General features: G+C 38.1%; 1 protein-coding gene across 7 annotated transcripts in view; it reads right to left on the minus strand.

Annotated features, from left to right (window-relative positions):
* SORBS2 (sorbin and SH3 domain containing 2) overlaps positions 1–22,677 on the minus strand; it is a 515,172-nt gene that overhangs the window by 263,048 nt on the left and 229,447 nt on the right. The window contains exon 1 of one of the 7 annotated variants that reach the window (XM_056802968.1): positions 10,495–15,518. The exons of 2 other annotated variants lie outside the window; for them this stretch is intronic. The gene's annotated coding sequence lies outside the window, so the exon portion shown is untranslated. Of the gene's footprint in view, positions 1–10,494; positions 15,519–22,677 lie in introns of those variants that run through there. 4 more of the 7 variants (XM_056802969.1, XM_056802971.1, XM_056802974.1 and 1 more) reach the window with 4 other exon arrangements.

Genomic DNA, 22,677 nt, shown 5'->3' on the forward strand with positions numbered 1-22,677 from the left:
TTTTTTATCTGAGAAAGGATTTGAAAACCAGAATTCTGTCTGGACACATAGTGTAGGTCCAATCTTTTAGAGACATAGCTCTCCTATTTAAAGAGGGGGAATAAGAAAGACTTTTCCCATCAGGACTATGTGGCTGCTATGGTGAATTCAACTCAATATCAAGATCCTTAAGATGCTATAGAATTCCATTTTTAAAAATGTCAGACCCACAAGAAAACATAATTTTAAAAAATGAAGGGATCAAGCTTACAAAGCATTAAGGGAAAATGTTTATTTTGTTTTAAATGATAACATGGGGATAAATCAAGAGAAAGAAAAATGTTACAAAATACAACCAGAAAATCGTGAACCTTTGGGGGTTAAACAAATATGCCTGAAAAATGTGACTCAGAAACATGAAAAAAAAATGATGTGAGATGTGAGATGTGGCTGCAATGTATCGGATGGGATAGAATCAGTGCTCAACAATTTTGGAGGGAAACATTACCCTGGTAGCTGCACTTCAGTCTTCCTTTCTTCATATCCTCTCTAGTCTTCTCCATTGGTTTCTCCCTTCTGCCATTCCCCAAGCCTTTTCTTTAATCTTACTTTGCTGGTTCCTATCCTTTTGCCTTTCCAACATGTCCAAGTCTCTCCCAACCTTTAAAAACCCTAACGAGCACCCTTCCATCTCCTCAGGTGACAGTCCTTTACAATTCATTCCTTTCTCAGCCAAATGCTCTGAAGATGCTCTATGCACTTTGTGTCTTTATCTGTTGGTCTTTTCTTGATTCAGTTCAAGCCCTTCTTTCTTAGAATTCATACTAACCATCAGTCGTAAAACAGAAAAGGGAGAAAGGTAGGCAAATGGGGGTAAGTGACTTGCCTAGGGTTACACAGTCCTCCTAGATCTATTTGCTCTAAGACTTTTGGGCCACCTTACACACACATATGTGTATATATAAAGATGAGGAGTGTACCTATGACATCATTGGTCTGGAGAATCCCCAGATTCTTTATAAAAGAAAAGAAACATCATCCCACTCTGTCCTGATTCTCCTTTACCCTCTTTCACCATTTTTTCTCCTTTTTCTCTTTCTCCTTTTTTGCCTTATCAAATCTTATCCCCTAAATTTGAGGTGTCCCTCCAGGTTCTCTCTTGGGTTTTCTTTTTTCCTTTATCTATACTTTCTCCCTGGGACATCATCAGATCCCACCAGTTTAATTATCATTTCTTGTGCAGATGATTCCCAGATCTAAATATCTAGCGGGAGGCCCTCCAGAGTTCTGGTCCCACACCATCAATTGTCTTGTTAGCATCTCTGATTATTCATAAACATCTTAAACAACAGGTCTATAACAGAGCTCATTCTCTTCTCCCTACAAAGTCCTCTACCAAAGCTCCCTGTTTCTGTTGATGGCCTGACCATTCATCCAGTCTATGATGAAAGTAAACTTGATAGTATCCTGACCTCTCCATCCCCCCACCGCCCCCCGCTTTTTTCTGGGCATTTGCCTTAATATTCTTACTCCAACCTCCAAGTTATCTTTTGCATCTGCCTCCTATTCTCTATTCTCACAGCTACTACCCTTGTATAACTGCTTATCCCCTCTAGTTTCGACTACTTTTGTTGATTTTCAGTCACACATGACTCTTTGTGACCCTATTTTCTTTCTTTCTTTCTTTCTTTCTTTTTCTTTCTTTCTTTCTTTCTTTCCTCTTACCTTCCGTCTTGGAATCAATACTGTGTATTGGTTCCAAGGCAGAAGAGTGGTAAGGGCTAGGCAATGGGGGTTAGGTAACTTGACCAGGGTCATACAGCTGGGAAGTGTCTGAGGCTAGATTTGAACCTAGGACCTCACATCTCTAGGCCTGGCTCTCAATCCACTGAGCTACCCAGATGCACCCCATGTGACCCCATTTTCTTGTCAAAGAAATACAGTGGTTTGCCATTTCCTTCTCTAGCTTATTTTGTAAATGAGGAAATGAAGGGAAACAGGGGTAAGTGACTAAGTGCTCAGGGTCACAATGCTAGTAAGTTTCTGAGGCAGGATTTGAACTCGGGTCTTCCTAATTTCAGACTCAGAGCTCTATTTAGTAAAACACTTAAGATATCCTAGTGGGTAGTTTGGACTAACACAATGACCTCATTGGTTAATCTGTCTCAAGTCTCTCTCCTTTCCAGTGCCTCTTCAACTCAGCTGACAGATTGTTTTGTGTGTGTGTGTTTTCTTAAAAGAAGATCTACAGGCATTACTCTTGTACTCAGTAAACTCCAGTTATTCCCCAGGGTCACTCCCTGCCCCCATTCACCCCTCTCAGTGGATCCCTCTTAACAAAAATAAATTTCTTTGGCCTTTAAATCTCTTTGTAACTTGGTCTTAATCTATCTAGATTTTAATAATCTAGCAAATAAAATTATTTACTACCCCTTTCCTATATGCTAAGGTCCAGATAAATATCCCTTTCTGTTCCTCACGTTGGACCCTTAATTTTCTTTCTCCTTGCCTTGTGCATCGGCTATTCCCCCATGCTTGAAATGTGCTATTCTTCCTCCTCACCTCATAGAGTCCCTTATTATCTTTGAGAAATGGCTCAAGTGCCACCATTCTCCAAAATCTGATTCCCCTCAATTTTGAGTTCTCTCCTTTCCAAATTTCCTTGTTATTTAACTACCTTGTATTTATTCTGTAAGGCAGTTACATTTTTGAAAATAAAGTATTTATTCTGTGGGCAGCTAGTTGGCACAGTGGATAGAGTGCCAGACCTTGAATCAGGAGGACTTGAGTTCAAATTCAACCTCAGACACTTTCTGGCTGGGTGACACCTGGACAAATTACTTAAAACCCTGTTTGCCTCAGTTTCCTCATCTGGAAAATGAGCTGGAGAAGGAAAGGGCAAACCACTCCAGGATCTTTGACAAGGAAACTCCAAATAGGGTCAGAAAGAATCAGACAGGACTAATCAACTAAACAACAAATTTATTCTGTGTATATTTATATACACATTTTACGTGTGAGTGTGTCTGTGTGTATGTGTGGGGGGAGAGATTGCAAGTGATGGACAGAATGACAAAGAAACAGATATAGAAACTGACAGAGAGACAGAAACACTAGGAGAAATAGACGGGCAGATGTAGATACAGGCAGCATGGTAGAGTGGAGAGAAAGTGAGCCTTAGGACCAGAAAGACTTGGGTCCAAATTCTTCCTTTGATACATACTGCATATATGATATTGAGCAAGTAATTTAATCTTTTAATGCTTTGGGCAACTTTCTAAAATTAGATGTTTCAGAGAAGAGGGAGTTTCCTCACCAGGGAATTCTGAAAAATTCCAGCCCCAGTCCTAATGCTTATATTTATGTATGTGGACATATTGGCTCTCCCACTAGAGCATCAACATTTGAATGCAGAAATTGTTTCTTTTTGTTTGTTCAGGTATGCTCCTGGGCTTAGCACATGAACCAGCACTGGACAAGTATGGAACAAAACGCTTTTTTTTTCTCATCTGTAGAATGAAGGGCTTTTACCAGATCACTTCTACTTCCCCTTTGAGCTCTAAATTTGGGATTCTACAACTGGTTAACAGAATCAAACATTTATGTTCTACATATTTAGGAGAATAAAGTATGCCACGTTTCTATTCTTAAGGGTCATGCTATGTTAATAAGATGAAATTAGAGCTATCAAATTTGAAGCCAAAAAGAAAGACTTATCTAACTTCTTCCAGCTCTTTATTCAAAGAAATTGATCTTAACTGGAATTAGCTTAGAGAGTACCCTAGAACCCATTCACAATTCTGCAGATTGTCTCAGAGCATTTTCTTAGGAAGGTTATACACAATACATATATATATATATATATATATATATATATATGCATACATATATGTATTGATAGTCTTTGCTACTGAATCTATTGTATAAAGATAGCTCAATTAAATCAAAATTCTTCTTTTTTGATGGACATATTTCAAATCATGGCAAGCACACCCCATATGTTATTACCTATATGAGAACACAACAACAAAATGAAATAATCTCTGCCCTCAAGGGCTTTTAGTCCATCAAGGAAAGACAAAAGACAGAGAATAAGTACAAATGAATATAACACAGTAAAGTATAAGAGAGCTAGGGAGAAAAGGAGGTAGGAACCAGGAAGAGCTTATGAGGTCATGGAGAGGGAATATAGATGGAGAAAAAAGCAAGGTCTAGAAGAGAACTTTGAGATACACTCATAGTCAGGAGAGTAGTATTATGTGATAAGCTAGTAAAGGAGAATTAGGGGTGGTTAGAGAGGTGGAGGAGAATCAGGACAGAACTATATCCCAAAAACTAAATTGGGGAGAGTATCCAAGAGCAAAGGGTGGTTCTCTCTCCCTTCAAACTTGCCCTCCAAAATTTAATTTTAAAAATTTATAAAATAGTACCATCCTCTAAATAATTAGTCAAACAGAATAAAATTCACTTGTCATTTCCAAAAATAAAAATAGCTAGCACTATTTAGCACTTTAAGATTTGCAAAGAGAATCTCCTTTGATAGTCATTACAATCCAGTGAGTTGCTATTATTATCTCTGTTTTACAGATAAGGTAACTAAGGAAAGATGGTAAATGGTTTTCCTAAGATCATACTAAGGTAGTGTCTGAAGGCAAGATTCAAACTCAGGTCTTCCTGAACCCCAATTCTAATATACTGTTCATTCTGCCACTCAGCTTTATGTCTCATTCAGCATATTAAGTTCATTACCCTATGGGGGAGGCAACATTTGCCATCATTGGTCAATATGGCTATTTCTATATTATTTTTACAATTTCTAAACAATCCCAAATTTTCTAGAAAATGAATGATTTAAAATTTAATATATGTTTTTAATGGAAATACCTCAATTTTGTTTTAATCTGTCAAAACATTTAGTTTATTAATTTTTATTTTGTATTTTTATTTATTTATCAAAATATTTATTTTGATGTCATAGTAAGAGAATAATTATAAATTACATTTCAGTTAATGACTAATATCTTTTCCACTTTGATGTTGGTTTATTTCAACACTTCCAAAGTTCTGTGTGAATAGTCCCTTGACTAACAAATTACATCCCCTTCTTATCCTAAAAATAGCTAATAATAATATTAATAATAGCTAGCACTGACATAAGGCTTCAAAGTTCACAAAGTACTTTACAAATATTCTCTCTCTTTATTTGCCCAACAATCCTGGGAGGTGGTTACAATTAATATCCATATTTTACAGATAAGGAAACCGAGGCAGATAGTGGTCAAGTGACTTGTCCAAGATCACAGAGCTAATTAACTCTCTAACATCACATTTGAATTCAGGTCTGACTCCAGGTCCATTAACTCCTTCTAAAAGATGATTTCGTGAACTGATGTGGCCATTAAAAAAATTACCTAGTGGTTATGCTTCTAATGATAAATATCACTTTATCCAAATTGGTTCTCAAGGAACAAACACAACAGCCTTTGCTAAACCCAAAGCCTTTGTAGCTTTACTAGATCCTAATAGTGGTAATGCTTTACTGGCAGTTATTAAGGTTATTGGGGATATGAGTGAGTGTGGGTAGGGGGGTGGTGATGTAGGGGCATTTAACTCCTTAGATGATGCATTTGAAGAAGAGAATAGGACCTTTGGCTCACTAATTAAGTAGCTAAATGCCCAATTAAATGGCTAAAGTACAAGAACAAAAACAAAGAGCATTTTACCACTAGTCCTTAGCTCTACAACTGTGTGGTCCAAATGTGGGAAAAGCTGGCAATAGAATACCTATAATCCTAAAATCTTAAGGGATGTCAGTTTATAAAAGGGAACTTTCCAGTAAAAAATAGTACCAAGAATTCTACTAATGAGACAGGCTAGGCTTCAACCAGGAAGACAAAACCATAGAAATTCAATTCCACTCAGTAAGCATTTACTGTGTGCAAAGCCCTGGGGTAAGCCCGAAGCATACAAGGAGGAAAAATTGCCCCTCAAGGACCTTGAATTCCACCTGGAGCAAGCAATATGTATACAGATAAGGCAGAATCTGAAGGCTACAATGTGAAGGACATAGGCAATATGCTGTAGAAATATTTCAGGAGAGGAGGAGAAAAAAACAAACCTTTCAGTTGTATATATTGGAGACAACTTCATAAAGGATATGGCATGTCCTTTAAACTGAGTCCTTAAAGCTAAGCCTTAAGAGAAGATGAGGATTTTGACAGGAATAAAGAACATGCATATTGAAGACTGACCTGTGTTAATGAATAGAGGTGGGATACTACATGTATCAAGGAACTCCATTGGGGCTGCCATATAAAATAAGGCAAGAAAGGTAGGATAAAGTAGGATGGTGGAGGTGGTGGAGGTCCTTAAATGTCAGGTTGAGAAACTTTGGCCATAAGCATTTTAGTCCTCAATCTTCCTTGTGTTGCTAGGTCAATGATGAGTCCCAGGAAATCTGGAGCTCTTCCCACTTTGTACTGCTTTCCCATGCAGATCGCAGGGGTGGAACAACAAGTGACTGAGCTAAGCAATCATCCAGAGATTCAGTGAAATAGGACATTTAGTCACTAGTTGTATAATTCTAGTGCTTTCTATCGGTTATCTCCAATTCATTCTACATAGAGCTGGTCTGTCTACAATTATTAGCATTTGTGCCTCCCCAATTAGACAGTATGTGCCCTAAAGGTACAACTATCTTTGACTTTTCTTTGTATCCCCATCACTTAGCACAATGCCTGACATATAGTAGGAGCTTAATAAACATTTACTGGCAGATTGAGAATGAAGGCCAGCCACCAAAATTATCTGCCACAAATTAAGTGCCTAAAAACTGCAAAAAATCATGTGAAACTTAAGTCCAAGGAAATAGTTTTTGATAGTGGATGTTCTATACTCTGATTTTAGCCAATGAGGATAGGAATAGAAGGGAAAGTATTGGAGTACAGTCCAATAATCTTCAAAGCATTTTCTTGGAGGTTGAGGGACTGTGTTATATATATAGTCTATGTGTCATATTTTTCTTTTGGAGAAAGGTTTTTTGTTTTATAAAAGTAAAGGGTTTTTTATGCTTTTTTGTTTTTCCCACACCATCATTCCCTGATATATACTCAAACATGACTATCTGCCCCACCCCAATCTTGGCCAGCTTCTTTTGTAACAAGCAGAATCAGCTATAACATTGATTGGCCATGTCTGAAAGTGAAGGCACCATTCTGCATCCATGGTTATGTAGCTTTTCAAGGAAAGTGGGGAATGGCAAAATTACATTTTCTCATCTCTTTAGAAAGGGTTAAGATTGGTCATTCCCCTTAAAACAACAACCACCAGCAATTATGTAACACTTTAAGGTTTACAAAATACTTTACACATGTAAACTCATTTGACTGTTTTCTTTTTTCACTGAAGCCTGGAGGATTTCAAGTGAATGGCATTTGATGAGATCAAACATAAGGATGACTGTTTTGAGGTTGAGTCACATATGTATTTATAGCAGTTACCAGATAAACAATGAGCTTCAAAACATTGATTACTGATGACCTGGTGCTGACTTTATATGACAGGTGAAAGAAAACAGGCATGAAGGCAAGAATTTTGCTCTCTCATTTTTTTCTTAAAGATCAACCAAAATGATAAACTGTAACCACTTTTTTCAATTCTTTGACGGAAACAATGCTTACTTTACAATGAGTCAACATTCAACACAGGCTTCTAGAACACTTATTATAGTAAATTTGGGGAGATAGAGCATTTAGCTAGGAAATAGTGACTGTCTTCATGGAGCTTCCAGGCTAAGATAGGTAACACAGAGATAATAACTCTGGAGTTATTGCCTACTGGAGAATTTGCTACCAATAGAGAGGGATCAGAAAAAATGCCTTATGGAGGAGATTTGAATTGGGCTTTAAGGAGGATCAGAACCTCAACAGAAACTAGTAAGAACAGGCTTTATTCAGGGCATGTGTTTAGGGGCTGAAGAATAGTTCAATTTTGACTGTATGAAGGAGTGCAAAAGTAGAGTCAGATAGGAGACAGTATGAGATTGTGAAAAACATTCTAAATAACCTGATAGGCTATGTGATTTTGCTCAAGTCATAGAACTCCAGACTTAACACCCACTCACCCCCTCAAGCCTACTCCCCCATTCTCATCCCCTTGGATGTGTTTCATCCATAAAATAAAGCATTTTAATTCATAAGATCTTCAAGGTCCTTTCCAGTGCTGGCATGGGAGCATGGGAATCTGAGAAAGTAGACTGGAGCAGATCTTTGAATCCCCCATTTCCAACCTCTGCCCTCCCCTGCCCCTGCCAAGTGCTTAGTTAGTATAGTGTCTTGTATATAGTAGGAGCTTATACTAGGAGAATGACTAAACCTCTGTAGGTAGGCCAACTTCAGAAGCTGAAGTGTTTATCCTTTACTTAGATAAGATAGAACAGGTAAAAAAAAAAAAAGATTAGATATAAAAATCAAAAAGCTTTCATCATCCAATAGTATAAGGGTCCTAAGCCTATAGTGGACAATTTTACAAAAATACCAGATGTCCCATTTAAGATACCTTTCTCCATCCAAACACTATTCCTCCTATCATCTAAAATGAAACAACGTAAAATCAGCTTCTTCCTTGTTTTAATTCTAAGGATCCCTCTTGGGATAAAGAGCTCAAGAGCCTAACTAAACATTATAGTAGCTTTCCCAGCCTTCTCATTCACAGAGCAATGCTAGTAGGTTGGAATTTTTATTAGGACTAAATCTTCCCCCTTAATTTTCTTTTGAAAACTCCAGGTCTTTAAATGAGAAAGTCTACCCTCCAACTGCTCTCCTGAAGCTCGTTCATTTTTCCCTAGTAGATACTTTCGAATAATTTGATACGGTCATTAAAATTGTGTACATACTTGTCTACGAGTCGAATTCTCTGCCTGCGTCTTTATTTCAAGAAAATTAGTGACATTTAGGACAATCGAACACTTTACTTTGTCCCTTGGACTGGAGAACATAATTCTTTTGGTTTTGAGGGCGCTCTTGACACTGATTTACTTGCAGAATAAGTGACTACCTGCTAGTTCTCAAAAATACTATTGGGCCATTAGCCTTAAGCAAAGTATTGTCCTTCTTTCAGTGTGATTTGCATATCTTAAAATAAACAGAGCCAAGAAATCTCTCCTATTCATATTCCTCATTAGCTGATTTACCAGGGGCTCCAAATATCTCTGGGCTAACAGGCTGTCATTTTCAGTATCGAGACAGTATTGTTCATTTCTGGTTTTAAACCAGGCATCAGAGACTTCTTATAGGCCAGTAAGCGCATGGATTTCAGTAAAGCTTAAAAGGGATCGGGAAAAGCTGAATTGAATCTTCTCTGATTCTGTGTCAGAGATGGTGGCTTGATCGACCTATTTCAAGCCATGATGATAGCTTTGCCCCTCCGAGACCATAAATCTGAGAACACTCATCAAAGGACGTATGTGTGCTGGGGGCGGGGAGGGTGGGAGGTTGGTCGCAACTCAGGGTGCAATTCAAAGTCTGGGCTATTAGCAGGCAGCAGCGCCCAAGGAAACATCCGCCTTGGATGTCCGTAGGTGTTTGTATTGGGTGAGTTCGGTTGTGGGTTTCACTCTCTATCTCGGAAAACTATCTGCCAGGGGGATTGTGCAATTTTAAAACAGCCAACTGCCACACACTATGGCTGTGCCGATCTCCATGAGGAGGACTTGCTTCCTTTCTTTCCCTGGGCTCCTAACTGAGGCACACAATGGGTGTGTTGTACTCTAGCCTAGCATGGTATGCATGATATCTGTGAAAGGAAGGAGGTGTGAGACGCTCCTAATACCTACAGTCTTTGCAGGACAAGTACCCCCACCCTGACCCCACACCCAAACCTGCCCGAAGAATTGAGTGCAAGGAATGTAAAACGGCTAGGAGAAGGAAAAAACAAATAATAAAAACCACCGTTTGTTCTTATGACCTACATAGGGAACTGCAGTGTTTGGACAGCTTCGACCCAACCAAATGTAGGCAGATGTTATAATGCCAGCAGACTGGTTTTAAAGCTTCTCGAATAAAAAGTCCAGGAGTTCTAGTTTTACATACATACACACACAAACACGCATATATATCTCCTGTCATTTGTCTTAGTTCCCGTCACAAGAAGGTATAAAAGAACCTATTGTATAGAAAACCCCTGGCATTTGGTGAGGTAGACGATCCAGAAATACACGTCAACACAATTCATTAAAACAGCAAATATTTGCTTTCTATCCTGAGATCCAGAACTGCCAGTTCGTTTCATCATACAATTTATGTAACAAAAACTTAATGAAACGAGTCTTTGTGCTTGACACCATTTTATGGGGAGGGGGTTAGAATTCAAAGCAAATATCAATTGCTGAACTAAATTAAATTAAACCACTCCAGCTGAGTTGAGCTCAAAGCAGCTGTCCTTTAAAAGCCCCAATATCTTGGTTTGGGGTCTTTTAATTTTTTTAATTCTTATTTTAAAAGATGCCTCCTTACTTACCTCGGGCGAACAAGTGTTGGTATCCAGGAAGTCCCGTGGGAAGAAGAGCCCCAACCCCCACCTGCCGATGCTCCAGAATCTGTAAGGAAGGAGCGAGGAAGCGGAGTGCCACTGCCTTCTGAACCACAAGCACATACACCTGCTTCTTCAGAGAGCTCGGCAGAGGACCTTAGCAGAAGAGGGTGACACCCACCTCTTTTGGGTCACTGGTTTTCAGGACGAGCAGCTAGTGAGCTGTGCAGATAACATTGCAGAGAAACCTAGCCCGTCAGGAGACAAAAACCTTCCCCACTGGCTGATAGCGAGAGGCAGTCGGGGCACTATCATACACACTCTCTCTGCATTCCTCTCCCTCAGATCAGCTCCCGGGTACAGCTAAGCAGCAGCCAGTTCCAATGGAAGTTGCAAAGAATTTCCTAGATGCGGTGATTATTCTCCGGGATGCCCATCGCTCTCTTTCCTTCCAAAGAGTTTCTTTCCCCGTTTTTGTTTTCTTAAGAAAATTATCGTTCCAAGATAAAGCTCAGCATGTCACGCTGTTTTCCATAAATAAAATGGCTGGTCCTCTTCGGCGCAGACAGCTCATTGGGTTCCACTAGCTTTTCGTAACCATAGCAACACCCAACAGACAGCCTTCTCCAGCAAGCATGGTTGATCATGTGCAACTCACCAACACAGCATGTTAATTTCTTTTCTTATAGAACTACTCGTTGCCTCCACTTCTTTGTACGGCTTCTTTTGTCTTTCTCAGTATTTCACTGGGGACTACAAGTCTTCTCTGATTTTCCGGCTTTTAGGGATAACTTTTCCCCCCTTTTAAATAATGAGCATATACTAAATGTGAAATTGAGGTGGTGAAACCCTACTCTAAGTTATCCAGGTTAATAGTATGCAAATCACAGGAGAAAGCCTAATTGGAATCACATTGTAAAAAAAAAACAGGTTCTGCGGTTGCTTTGCAGATTAAATGTAAAAAGTATTTGGCAAATGTAGCCAGTTGTGCTTGTTTAATTGTGGTGTTCCAAAAGCAACTTAATTGAAACACAGCCGAATTGTTTATTTATATCTCTAAATAATAACCATAGAATATCCTAGGTTGTTTTAAACAAAGTTTCTGGCAGTTTTGGGTCCTAAGGATGAGATTTTCCTCCCTTATATCTTTCAAATTTTCTTTCTCAAATTGAAATTTAAAATATAAACACCTACTTCATGTTTCTCCTCTTTGGGGAAAAAAATTACACTTTAATAAATTACAATTTATTTGCCTCTTAAAAACATTCCAAACCAAATTAACAGTATTCTGACTACATATCTCTTTTAAGCCTTCCTAATAAATTACCCAAAATCCCTCTGCTTCAAATTGAAGTTATGGAACCAATACTGAACACTACAAATAGCTTACAAATAACCAGTCTAGTCTTGTTGTGTTCAGTCGTTGTCTGACCATTCATGAGCCCATTTGGGGTTTTTTTCTTGGCAAAGATATTTGAGTAGGTTTGCCATTTCCTTCTCCAGCGCATCTTACAGGCAAACTGGGTTAAGTGACTTACCCAGGGTCACACAGCTGGGAAATTCTTGAGTCCATATCTGAACTTAGTAAGAAGAGTCTTTCTGATTCCAGGTACAGTCTATCCACTGGGCCATTTTGTCTAGTCTTACCTTTTAACTTATTTTAATGATTCAACGCAGGTCACAACCCCTTTGTACCTTAGGAAACAATGAGTTGCCAGAGCCAAAAATTTTATCACTTGGTGGCCAGTGTTCCAAATTCAGTTAGATTGGGAATCAGGCAACTGGACACTGACACATACTTTGTGGCCAGGCTTTTTACTTGTAGCTTTCCAAGCTTGGTAGAACTTGCTAGTTTGCATTCCAAGTACTTGCATAGCCCTCTAGAACATACATCAAGATAAAACATCCAAGGAGGACTTCAAGACTGTCATTATTATAGTACAACGAATTCCAAAGAATTGCTCTTGTATTAGAATTCTGTTAATGGCCTCTTACTAAACACTGATAGAATCATGTTGGTCAATATTGTAATGACATTTGTTGCAGTAAAATTTGTCCAGTATTGTATTTTTGTAGCCTTTATATGGAGCATCCTAGGTTAGGGCATGATAGGAGTTAATCCTGGTTGAGAACTTAGAGATCATTTTACAGCTCATGAAATTGGGACCTATTGGTAGGAAATATAAGTACAAAATAGGAGATTTAGAGTATGAACCCAGGTATCTGATTCCAAAGCCAGAGTTATTTATTATATATCAGGAGAGGGGACAGTCCTCTTCCTCCACCTCCTCCTTTCTTTTCTCAGTTGACACATTCAATGGATAAAATCATGGATAAATGAATGGAAAAAAATTAAGCATTTACTATGTACAAAGCACTGTGTTTACTGCTGGAGATATAACAGTAAATAGAAAAGACAGTCCCTGATCTCAAGGAGTTGACATTCTAAGGGGGAAGACAACATATGTGGAAGGTTTCAAATAACTAAGTGTTAATGCATTAACAAATTGTTAACATCTGGTGGTCCTTTATGAAGTGTGAATACCTTTCTCTGATGAACGTAAAGGGACTCCACTGGGATTTCACAAGAACTCCTCTTGGAAAGAAGAGATACTGAGGATTTCAGTATTGGTAGTGCCAAATGCCTTTCCTACAGGCTTGCTTCACTATCATGGTTCCATTAAGTTTTTGTCCATTCTTTTAAACCAATAGTGTGTATATTTGTGGGAAAGTGTATCTCGGGTTTGATGGGGAGAATGTTTTATGCCTACAGTTTTTGTTGTGCCATCCTAGCAAATGCTTTTCTGAAGAGCCAATTATGTTGTCTGGCTGTTAATGAGAAGCATACAGATGAAGACTGGTGAGGTATAATAGTGGAGAATTTGATTCACAATGAACCTCTGGAATCTGAAAGTAGCAGGCACTCTGGAAACACAACCAGTGAGTGTGCTTGCTACTTGGGGACAGGTAGCCTAGAGTGGGTGCTGCATATATGAGAAATTCTATGAGGATAGGAACAATGTCTAAATGAACCATGACCTGACTTACAACTCTATGTGGCAGCATTCCATTGGCTTGTTGGTTAGTTTCATGACTGCTTTAGAGAGGCAACTGATTGAAGGCAAATTTCTTACAATAATAAAGAGCTTGAAAATACTCTAGTCAAATGGCCATTTGGAAATAAGGTGGTGAGCAATTTTTTCTCAAGAGAGGCAGTATGGTACAACATAGTAGAGATAGGGCCAGCCTTGGAGGAAGGACCTGAATTTAAGACACCTATCAACTCTGTGACTATGAGAAAGACTTGAAGAAGAGCTTCTCTCTTTCAGTGCCTCAGGCAACTGTCTGAAAACAGTTGATTATCTGTATTGGTAGAGGGAGTGTCCATACCAAGAGTTCCTTGTTGTTATTGTTATTTGACACCACCCAAATTCTCAAAATAGTCACAGTCCTCTACTTTGAGTATAACTAGATGACATTTGTAGGGGAAAGTTAAATAGTGAGTTAGGTCTACTCTTCACAGACATTCATTTTGACAGACTATAACCCCAATATATATGTATTATTATTAAAACATTAAGTTTTAGTTAGTAGGCCATTCTTCATACTCTATGTGCTTATTTTCTAAATATATAACTGCTTTTAATATATTTTTAATTTTTGTTACTACAGATTTGAGTCCAGATGAACTTTTTACCCATGAAAGCCAGAACATGTAGGGGGCCAGGAAAAATTTAAAATAATGCATCCATCAAGAAAAACATTTAAAAGCAAAATCTGCAACTTTTCCAAGAAATTAAGCAAGTTCAAATAACTTTGACATGTTCATCAGGAACAGTGTTCTACAGGAATTGCTTTTAAATTGAATCTAAATTAAGTATAAAAAAGAAAGTAAAATGGTCTATTAATGGTTTGTAAATGTGCAGTGAGTTTCAAAGGACTGACAAATTATTATTTGTGGATGACATTGTCAACATGGAAATATAGAGATCCCCAGTTTATTTAGTTTGAGTGTGGAAACCCCAGGTTTTGACCTTGTCACAGGAGAGGTTTCCCCCTGAGGGAAGGTCCCTCTTCACCAGACAGTGAACTTCCTGGTAGTTTGGGTGGGAACAGCTAATCCCACCCAATATTAAGCATCCCTTTTGTCCCAGTGGTTTCTCCCCCTAGACTAAGGTCTATTACCAAGGTGTCCCAGCCCTGGGTTTGGTCTTTCCCTTTTGTGTCCATTGTAGGGCATCAGCCCCTCACTGTTATTCCTGTCTAGAACTCCTCATTTTCCTTTCTTACCAGTGTAAAGTCAGTCAACTGTCCCTCTAACTCCAAGCCCCCAGGTCATCTAGAGTGGTATATAGGTTCTCCAAGTTCTTTTGTTCCTCAGAGTTCATCCTGAGTTGGTGGCACTAACGGGCTGGTGAACAGGGCGTCTTGACTCTGTACAGTCTTGGGAAGCAGCTCTGTTGTCCTGTTAGTAGCACTAACTCCTTTTCCCCTTGATTAAAGAGTGATTTTTGACTATTTAATAATTCTGTGTTTTTTCTAGTTGACAGCATCATTCTCAGCCTCCTCTCTCTCAGTGTCTGATCTGTGCCTAAGCCCAACCAGCTAGGTTGACATTACTGCTAGGGGAACTGAGCTGCAACCATTTTGTAATTTTCACTATCACTGAAACCCCAAGACACACATAAAAACTTCCCCAAAGTAGAAGGGCATGTTGAGGTGCTCTTGGCAGAGTTGGTTTCATAGAATCCTAGAAGACAATAAGTAACAGCACCTAATAGCAAGCATGCCCAATGATGATTGCCATGAATATATGTGAATAGACAAACAGCCACATTGAAGAGATCCACAAATAAAATTTAAACACACTACTCAAAATTAAAACATATTTTGGCACTTAGTGATCTCAAGACAAAACTAGGCATAGTGGGGCAGGCAAAAAAAATGTTAGAAAATCTGGATCATACATTTAGAATTGAAAAAAACTTCAGTCATCTATATCAGTCTCCTTGTTTTACAAATTTAATTCTATAAGAATTTAAGTTCCTACTGGGTGTCAAGCACTTTACTAGTTACTAATGACAAAAGAGAAGCAATTCCTCCCCTCTGTGGGGAGGAGGATTAATTATCTATGTGCAAGTTGATCAACTTGCACATAGATAATTCAAAACATTTACAGAAGGGAGGAGGTGGGAATAAAAACAAATTGGAAGAATTAGGAAAAGTCTGGTAGAAAGAAGGTGGCCCTTGAAATGGAGTTTTCGGTTTTTTTTAAACTCTTAACTTACCTTCAGTCTTGGAGTCCATACTGTGTATTGGTTCCAATGCAGCATAATGGTAAGGGCTAGGCAATGGGGGTCAAGTGACTTGCCCAGGGGCATATAGCTGGGAAGTGTCTGAGGCTAGATTTGAACCTAGGACCTCACATCTCTAGGCCTGGATCTCAATCCACTGAGCTACACAGTTGCCCCCTAGAAATGGAGTTTTGAAGGGAGTCTGGGGCTCTTAAGAAGAACAGGGGATCCACTTGTACAAAGGTATAGAGCCTAGGGATGAGATGTTATATATCACTAACAAAAAAGTAGGTCAGTTTGGCTCAAATGTTGGTCAACCTGGAGATATAATGTGAGATTAGTCTAGAAAGACTGGAGTCAGATTTTAAAAATTCTTCCATACCAAATAGTATTTTGTACTTTATACTAAAGGAAATAGTCACCAGATCTATTGAACAATAGAATGGAAAAAAAAATGTAATTCCTAAGCCCTTATCAAAAGCCAGGCATAGTGCTAGCCAGCTATTATTTAGTGCTTTCAGGTCTACAAAGCTCCTTTACATGTATTATTTCTTTTGGTCCTCACAACAGTCCTGGGAGATCAGTGCTATTGTTATCTCCAGTTTACAGAGGAGAAAACTGAGGCTGACTGGGGACTGGGTAACACAGTAGAAAGGGTCTGAAGTACAATTTGAATTTGGTGACTTACTTAACCTAGGACACACCATGGAACAGATGGGATTTGAAACTTTGCTAACTTTGAAATCTACCACATTTTTTCTTAGGAGTTTTTTTTATTTTTTTTTTAATGTATGTATGTCAAGGACTTTCTTAACAATTTGGTGAAATCTTATGGACCCCTTTCCAGATTAACATTTAAACATTCATAATTAAAGGCAATATTAAACTTCACTTATAGATTAATGAAGAAGTATAATTTTTCCCATTCAAGTTCACAGACTCCTTGAAGTCTTATCTGTCCCTCCCCCCCCCCCCCCATTCTAAAGTATGCAAAAACAGTCCATTTGTATATCATGAGAGAGAGGGAGAGAGAAAGAGGGTGGGAGGGAGGGGGAGGGGGAGAGAGAGAGAGAGAGAGAGAGAGAGAGAGAGAGAGAGAGAGAGAGAGAGAGAGACGGAGAGGGGGAGAGAGAGAGAGAGAGAGAGAGAGAGAGAGAGAGAGAGAGAGAGAGAGAGAGAGAGAGAGAGAGAGAGAGAGAGAGAGAGAGAGAGAGAGAGAGAGAGAGAGAGAGAGAGAGAGAATGAGAGAGAATGCACTGAGGTTGCCAAATACTGAATGTCATTAGAAAAAAACAAAAGTGAAACTGACTGTCTTATTGGACAGCTCCTGAGCAGAGTCAAAACAGGTGCTTCAGAATCAACCTGCTTATGGCAATCAAGCTGTAAACTGGTTAGAACAAAGCCCAAAGTAAATAGTAAATTAGAAGAAGGATAAAGCTGAGAGGACACTGTGGGATTTTAGCTTCGCTTATCTGATCTATAGATATAGATAAGCTGTCAACTTAAAAAGAGAAAGAAATGGATAAAAGCAAGGTCAATGATTTGCTTATACTTTCCTAGAGAAATTTAACCTGTTTAAAAGTTAGCTGCAATGTCGAAGCTTTAAAAGTCCTTAAGTGAGCTTAGCCTACAAATATGATCTCTTTACCTAAACAGAGAGACATGTAGACAGTAATTTTGCAAAGCCATTTGGAAAAGGATGAAATTTATGAGAAATATCACTTCTTTGAGCATTTGAAGAACAAATAAACCCGCAGGAAACGTGGTTTCTAATCTCATTCGATTTTCCTGAGAGCATTTAGAGATGAAACCAGGAGAATGACAAATGTGAAATGCTGTAAGATCTTCCAGTATTTTTTTTCAAACCTTTCTTTGCCTTCTGTCTTAGAATCCATGCTAAGTATCAGTTCCAAGGCAGAGGAGTGGTATGGGTCAAGATAAGTGGGGTTAAATGTCCCTAGAGTCACACAGCTAGCAAGTGTATGAGGTCATATTTGAAGCCTGGGCTTCCCATCTCCAGGTCTGACACTCTCTAACTACCCCTCCATTATTGGTTTAAAAAATGTTTATAACAATCTTTTCTTATCGGTTTTAATATTAAAACTCCACATTTGGGCACCTTTCTATTTTGATAGAAATTACATCAAGAGTAGAAACTTATAGATAAATTCATGATGGAGGTGACAAATTGTAAAGTTAGCCAGAGAGGAATTCTTAAGCTTCCTTAAAGAGGGGAAGATTCTTAACCTGTGGAAGAGATCAGAGGTTTGTTTGTTCATTTGATGACCAAAATCACGACAGGAATGGTTAACTGACTGATTGCCTTCTTAATGTTAGAAAGTCTTTATGGGAGTGGTCTGTGTACTTATCAAAGTTCCCCTTAATGAAAAGAAAGAGGCATCTTTTCATGTGATTATTAAAAAATAATAACATATATATTTACCAACATATCATTAATGAAGAAAAGATGGGTCTATAAGATCAAACTGTATTGTTTTTTTGACTTCAAGAAAGCATTTGATTTAGAGCAAAATACAGCTTGGAGGTTCTCATTATACAAGGTGACTCTTCTCATGAAATAACAAAATCCTATGAAACCCTGTAATAGATGTGGCTCGAGAAACATTTTTGTTCATTGATCTTTGAAGTATTGGCATATAATGATTCACATTTATCTAGTTCTTTCTACTTTACAAAGTGTTTTTCAAGGGAGGCAGTACACATTACTAACCCAGTCCAGAGCCACCATAATATTAGTATGCTGTTTTGCCGGATCTCCATCTCCGATCCAGCATTTTGGTTTCATCTTCTAGTTCTCAGTGGCAATGATCACAATCCCTAGTATGCCCCAAATCTCTGCTCTGGCCTCTCCCCAAACTCACCCCTTGCTTTCTATCTCTAGCAACAATAATCAAATCAATATTACTATTCCTGGAAAAAGCATATCAGTCCAATGTCCAATGTCTCTACTCAGCAACTCTGTGCCATCACTAATCAAAACATTTCTTCCTGGCCACTATTCCCAGCATGAATTGTCTTTCCCTATTAGTAGGCTGTAAGCTCCTTATGGGCAGGCACCATCTTGCTTATATGTATCTGTGTGGCTTGTACATAACACAGTGCATGCTATATATCTGTAAAATATAACATGCCTAATTTACAATTGAGTAATAAGTTTTACCTTGAGGAGGCAGCAGATGGCCTCAGGAATACAACATGCTATTTTAGGCTTAAGAAAAATGTTGTCCATTTGTTGTCCCTATTGTCCTCTCTCTACTGGAACAGTCTGCCTTGGGTTTATTTTTTAAATATTTTTTTAAACTGCTATTCATGTCCTTGATGGCTCCTGGTCTATCCTTGATGGCTCCTGGTCTAGAACTTATCTTTGTTAATATGTTCTAAGTCTTAGCGATTATTGGCAAAACAATGATCTGGGACAAATCTGAGGGATTTCTGAGCAAGAATGCCATCCATCTCTGGAGAAAGAACCATTGGGGTGGGAATGCAGATGATTTTTCCATTGTTTATTTGGTTTTATGTTTTGGGGTTTTGGTTTCATAATATTACTCACTCACAAAAATGAGCAATATGGAAATATGCTTTGTGTGACAACACATGTATAATCCAGAAAAAAATAAAGTGTTACTGAATGAAATGATGAGATTGGACCACATGAAAAATGTTCTAAGTCTGTTTACATGTAATAGGCATTTTTTTCTTTTCTTTTCACTCTAAAAACACTACTCAACTCATCATTGCAACTCTGCAGCCACCAAACAAATAAACATGGTGGAAGGGGGATGGGTAGGAAAGTCAGAAGTTAATAGCCACCTGCCGCACTGTGTTTACAGTCTCGGCCCCATATCCATTCATTGTACAGAGTGGCAAAAGAACTGAGTAACCATCTAGTTTGACTCATGTCTAAAAAGAGACTCCCATCTACAAATGCCTCATAAGTGATTTTCTAGCCTTTGCTGGAAGGCTTCCAGTGACGGGTAGGGAAACCATTACTTTCTAAGGCAACCCATTTCTATGGAAGAATTTTACATTTATCTTTAAAATGTTTAAGTATTACAAAAAACTATTAAAAGATAATGGTATATAGATATGTGTGTGTGTGTGTGTGTAATATTATAGTATTATAAATGTGACTGGCTGGGTGGTGCAGTGGATAGGGCTCTGACTCTGGAGTCAGAAAGACCCAAGTTCAAATCTAACCTCAGATACTAGCTGTGTGATCTGGGCAGATCACTGAAGCTCTATTTTCTCAACTGTAAAATGGGGATAATAATAATAGCACTTACCTCCTAGAGTTGTTTCCACAATCATTGGGATAATATTTGTAGGAGATGTTAGATAAATATTTGTTCCCTCAATTTTCCCTTTCCATTTTTGGATCACTCCCTCTGTAGAATGTAAGCCCTTTGAGGAATGGAACTTTTTTTTTTTTAATCCTTGTAACTCCAGTGTCTTTCACAGTATTTGATATATAATAGTCACTTAATAAATGTAGGTTTACTGTTTGGTTGGTTGATAGTACTAATTGTGAGGATGTTTTTTCCTCATAAACTCAATTCTAAATCTTTCCTCTTTCTACTCTCTGTTCCTAGTTCTACCTTCTGGGGATAAGAAATCCCTTTTCTATGCAATAGTCCTTCAAATATTTGGATTGATACATCCTCCACCAGACCCCCTTATTCTCATTCTTGCATACAACTAAGTGGAAAAGATGATATTTAAATATCTTTTCATCTAGAAAAAGTAATTAAGAAACAATGAGGACAGCCTATATTATAGAATATTTCCAAAATGTAAGAATTAGGAAAAAGTTTTAATTATGAGCTGGTTATCAAAGAGGATCCTTAATTCCTAACCATAATCTACAATATACAGCTACCTTTAAGGTAGTAACTGAATCCTGTATATATATATATATATATATATATATATATATATATATATATATATATATATGTATGTATATATTATGTTCATAATATGGATAATTAATTCGGAGAAACAATATCATTAAGCTTGTTGTTGTTGTTCTTCCTTCATTTTCAAAGAGGACCAATGGCCTTACAGGATGATGTCTTGACTTGCATATGAATTGGATTTAAGTTAGGCAGAGTTCACAAAGTCATCAGTCTAACTCTCTCTTTCACAGTCATCTAAATCCAGGGGCAAGACAAAAGTCAAGGTAATTGGTAGATGGATTAGGATGTAGTAGGTTACCTTGGCATCTTTAATGTCTTACCAAGCTCTAAGTGCTCCACAACACCTGCTTCAGCTGTCTTCATGGCCATTGGAACAAATTGTTCTCATCCTCCCATTCCACTGGTTTGAAGTCTTCCCATGCTTGAAGTAGACTTGCAACTAATTCACCAATGGGTTTGTGGCCCATCAATTACTCTCAACCTGGTTTTAGCCCATCTACCAAGTGGCTGCTACACAGGTTACAGCTTCTTGGAGCTATAAGTGAGAGTTGAGTGCCAGGTGGACACCAAAGGTGGATGAACAGCTCTAAAAGAGGTTGGCAAGCTCTCATACCAGAAATGCCAGTACTTGTTGAATACCCATACACCCCATCATTAAGCTTAGACATGAGATCAAGATGGGAGGAACAATCCGAGAAGGCAAGATTAGAATCAGGACTAAACTTTTTTTTTTTTTTAACAAAATAGGGTTTACCAATAAATTATTGAGAAGTTAAGCCTGAATCTTACAAGTTAACAGCAATCACTGTTCCCAGAGTTCAAGATAACCTACAAGCTAATCAGAAAATAACTCTTTAACTTTTCATTTAACCCTACTTAGAATCCAAAATGACTTTGAAAAATTGGACACATAACCCAAAACAAAAACAAGTAAATCTTCAAGGTAATCCTGTTAATATAAAACAAGGGATGATTACATGTAGGCATACCTTAAAGGTACTGCAGGTTTAGTTCCAGACCACCCCAATAAAGTGAATCTTTTAATAAAGCAATTCATGCAAGTTTTTTGCTTTTGTAGTACATATATAAGTTATGTTTATTTTATACTATAGTCTACTAAGTGTATCTAAAAAATTAAATGTGTTTACCTTAATTCAAAAAATACTTTATTGCTAAAAAATGCTATTATCTAAGCCTTCAGCAAACCATAATCTATTTGTTGGTAGAGGGTCTTGCCCTTATGTTGATGGCACCTGACTGGTCAAGATGATGGTTGTTCAAGGTTGGGGTGGCTATGGCAATTTCTTAAGACAATAATGAAGTTTTCCATGTCAATTGATTCTTCCTTTCATTTGCACTCTTAGAAGCCATTTTGGTGTTATTAATTAGCCTACTTTCACTACTGTTGTATCTCAGAAAACAGGAACCTTTGAGGAAAGGGAGAGAAATATGAAAGGCAGGTCTGTGGAGCAATCAGAACTCAAAGTTTATTGATTAAGTTCACTATTTTATATGTATATGTTTGTGGTGCTCTCAAATAATTAAAATAGTAGCATAAAAAAATTACTTACCACCCATCATGATAAGAGATATAATAAGAATGAAGCTTGAAATATTTTGAGAATTACCAAAATGTGACACAGAGACATGATGTGAATAGCATGCTGTTGGGGAAATATCAATAATAGACTTGTTCAAGCAGGGTTGTCAGAGACTTTCAATTTATAAAAAACACATTTTCAAATCACAATAAAAAAGGTATAGGGGCAGCTGAGTAGCTCAGTGGGTTGAGAGCCAGGCCTAGAGATGAGAGGTCCTCAGTTCAAATCTGGCCTCAGACACTTCCCAGCTGTGTGACCCTGGGCAAGTCACCTAACCCCCATCGCCTAGCCCTTACCACTCTTCTGCCTTGGAACCAATACACAGTGTTGATTCCAAGA

The sequence above is a fragment of the Monodelphis domestica genome, chromosome 6 (genome assembly GCF_027887165.1).
Source record: "Monodelphis domestica isolate mMonDom1 chromosome 6, mMonDom1.pri, whole genome shotgun sequence".
Lineage (NCBI taxonomy): Eukaryota > Metazoa > Chordata > Mammalia > Didelphimorphia > Didelphidae > Monodelphis > Monodelphis domestica.